The sequence below is a fragment of the Nannospalax galili genome, unplaced genomic scaffold, assembly GCF_000622305.1.
Source record: "Nannospalax galili isolate Female #2095 unplaced genomic scaffold, S.galili_v1.0 scaffold8367, whole genome shotgun sequence".
Classification (NCBI taxonomy): Eukaryota; Metazoa; Chordata; class Mammalia; order Rodentia; family Spalacidae; genus Nannospalax; species Nannospalax galili.
In genome coordinates this window covers 2,359-6,155 of record NW_008356947.1, presented here as the reverse complement: position 1 = coordinate 6,155, position 3,797 = coordinate 2,359, and positions in this window count along the sequence as shown.

The window sequence follows — 3,797 nt, the reverse complement described above, 5'->3', positions numbered from 1 at the left end:
TCACAGTTACCTATGTCCAATTATTACTTCTGAAGAACAAAAAAAACATTTTTAAATTCCTATTTAATTTTCTACAAATTACCCTCACATTAAAAAGGAACTCTTTTTGTGCTGTAACCTAGTTTAAAACTCCAGGGCTGTGGAGGTCTTAGAGGCTAGGAGAGAATTTATTACAGTTATTTAGCTAAAGTGACTTTGCAGCAAACTGACTTCTCAATGTTTATGTTCGTAAGACAAATGCTACACCCAGCCCTACCCATAGAAGCTTCCATTCACAAAGAACTGTGGTAAATTCAGAGACTCATGACTGCTCAGGGAACTGAGAATTGACCCTTGAGTGCTCAGCCACAAATAAGACACATATATAAAGCTGGGAACATCGCAGAAGAGGGGACAGAAAGGATTTGTAAGAGTCTGAATGTAAGGAGAAGGGCTGCAAAATGCTATGCTCTGGGCACGACCCAGCCATTGCAGTCATGGTCCCCAGCAACTGCAGCTGCCTGCACTGGGCTGTCATCAGTCACCTGGATCAGCGAAGGACTCTTGGAACCACACCCCATCCCGCTGAACTGTTGGCTACAGGTGGATTCTGAGGGAGAGGCAGTTTTTGCCTTCACTTGTGTACCCAAGCTGCAATGGATGGTCCAAAACCCAGGGTCAAACAGGTGGCCCTGGTTAAGCTCAATGAACCTCAAGACAGAAACTCAAAGACATGAATGTGAAAAGGGGACTTGAAAGGGGTGAGTTGAAGTTGACAGGTGTCTGAGAGAGACAGGAGATGGTACGAAGTGGATATGAAAAATCAGAAAGCAGTTTATACATGTATAAAATAGTCAAAGCAGAAAATGAAAATTACAGATCTTGAAAAAGGAACTTTTTGTTTAAAATATCTTTTGAGGCTCCAGTGCCAGTGGGAGCGGACAGCCAAGCTCTTCAAGCATCCCTCGACTGAGCTCATCGCCAACACTGGCATGACTGAGCTTCTCCTTGGGGAGTCGAAGCTAGAACAGCACTTGAAGGAGAAGCCCCTGTGGCAGGGAGCCAGTCCCCACCCCCAGGCCCAGCTGACTGAAGTGTGCAAGCATTTGACTGCTGCCTTGGACTGAGGGAAACTTAAGTCAGAATTCCTACAAGAATCCAATCTGATCATGGCCAAGTTGAAGCTGCAGATGGTTGCTGAACCTTACACTGCCAAAGATGAGTCTTGAAGAGGACTGTGCCCTTGTGCATTTATAACATGGTTCCTCAAAAAATCTCACAAGTCAACAGCCATCTGGATAATAATGGCAGTGATTGCTGCTGCTGCTCCTCCTGGACCGACTTGAGTGTCTCGAAAGCCTTCATGAGCTTCTCCAGCGTGGTCATGGCAGCCTCCCCTCACCCCACAGCACACTGGCACACGTGGTGCTTCTCAACAGCTGAGAAATGATGCTGTGGAGAGGAATGGAACACAGGCCTGAGAGCTGGAGCTTTAGTTCTTCCTATGAGCTGGAGCTGTGTCCCTCTCCTGCGAGCTGGAGCTGTGGTCCTCTCCTGTGAATTGGAATTATATGGTGAGACCATCTACATGGATGCTCACCCCAGCCCAGCCAGACCAGCCCCTTATCAATAATAGATGTGTGGGCACATCTAAATTGTTGCCGAGCCCAGCCCAACTGCAGCCCAGACAAACTGAGCCCAGCACAGCACCAATTAAAGGTGTTTGCACACATCTACATGGGTACTCAGTCCAGCCCAGTCCAGCCCCTTATTAAATACCTGTGTGTGAGCACATCTACATGGATGTCCAAGCCAGACTGACTGTGCTCAACCCAGCATCAGTTATAGATGTGTGGGCACATCTTCATGAATGCCCAGCCCTGGCAGTCCCAGCCCATCCCAGCCCCTTATCAATTTCAGTTGTGTGGGCTGATCTACATGGATGCCCAATCCAGCCAAGCCCCTTATCAATAAGAGGTGTGTGTGCACATCTACATGGATGCCCAGCCCAGCCTAACCCAGTCCCTTAATAACAGCTCTATGACCACAACTACATAGAGGCCCATCCCAGCCCAGCACAGTGAAGCATCAAATATAGTTGTATGGGAACATCTACATGCATGCCCAGTCAAGTTCTATGGGGCGGGTCGCTGGACCCCCGGCGTGGTGTGTGCAGGCACCCTGGGGTCTCCACCACACCTGGTTAGTCCCAGCGCGAGTCTGGCCGGCCGTGCCTCTCTGGAGACGGCAGGTACGCAGACTTCTCTTATGCTGGCTGTAGCTGATGGCTACACACTTCTCTGGAGCGGAGAGCTTCCTCTGCTACTAGAGTATTATCTAGTTGGAATCCCGCCTCTATTACACCCTTGTACCCTTCCTCAGGATTGCGGAGTTCCTGGGCAGTGAACTCCACAGGGAAGAGACATGGTGGCGGTGAAAGCTGGGGTATCTGTGGGTTGTTCCTGGCCAGTGAACTCCACAGGGAAGAGGCACGGAGGCAGCGAAAGCTGTGGTATCCGTGGGTCGTATCGGAGGAATAGCGCCCCCCGGGGAGACTGGATCATAGGATTTAGTGTTACAGCTCAAGACAAGTGACTCAGCTCAGATCTCAGTGATTCAGCTCCAGCTCCAAGTCTAAGTGATCCAGCTCCAAGTCTAAGTGATCCAGCTCCAAGTCTGAGTGAGGTGATCCAGCTCCAAGTCTGAGTGAGGTGATCCAGGCTCCAACTTTATTTGGGTAAAACTAGGCCTATTTATAGTGTAGAGACAGTAGAAGAAGTCTTAGCTGATTGGTACTTTTAGGATGCTTCATTTACATAGGGCGGTGGGCTTCTATCAGGTTATCAGAAAACGCCTTATTAAAACCTGGCAGCTCCTGTGCCAGAGGGCATGTATTTGTGGTGAGCACTGTAAAAGAAGAGTCAGGGAGGATGCCAGGAAGGCACTCTGCTATGAAGGAATCTACAGCACATGGTTTTCTGAGCTCGTGAGCTATCCGGACGTGAAGAGACTTCTACTTACATAACAGAGAACCCCAACAAGGTGCACACCCATTGTTAAAGATTAATGTATGCATCGGCTCTCGACAAAGAAGTTTCCTTATTCAGCAGACGGTCATTGACACACAAATTTACAGCTTTCTGATGGGTGAGGAGGGGGTGCTGCAGAGCTCTTGTCTCTGAGTGAGATGACTCTGTCAGGCTTCTGAAGCTCAGGACTCAGGAGTCATTGCAGAGGAGGAGGTGGAGAGATTGTGGGAGCTGGAACTAGTGGATGACCACGGGGCGGCAGGGTTCTCCAGACAGTGATCAGTTATTCATGTGAACTCACAGCAATGGTGAAAGCATGCACAAGTCCTGTGCAAGCTCCAGTGGATGAACCCACACTGGAGAACATTTGGGGATTCAAATTAGACGCTATAGGCTTTATTATCCAAAGAGAGTGCGTTGAATTAAATGGGGGAGAGGGGATGTGGGGAGGTGTGGGTGGGGGAGAGGATGTAAATGTCATCAAATTATATTGTATGGAATTCACAAAAATTCAGTAAAAATACTGAAAAAAAACCAATCACAAAATACCAGCAAACTGAATTTTAGGGAGCAGAATCCAAGACACAAACTAATGTTAAGTACTGCAGGTTCATTCATCTCATTGGATGTAACCATGTGAAGCAAGCAATCAGATTTATTGACCTGAAAATAACTGCGTCCTAGAAAGTCTTTAGGTCCTCCTGCCACTGGTATCAGTTTCCTCATTTTTATAAAATTTATAAATTATTATTCTTCCAAATTAAGTAACCAATGAATCTATGATCTGCT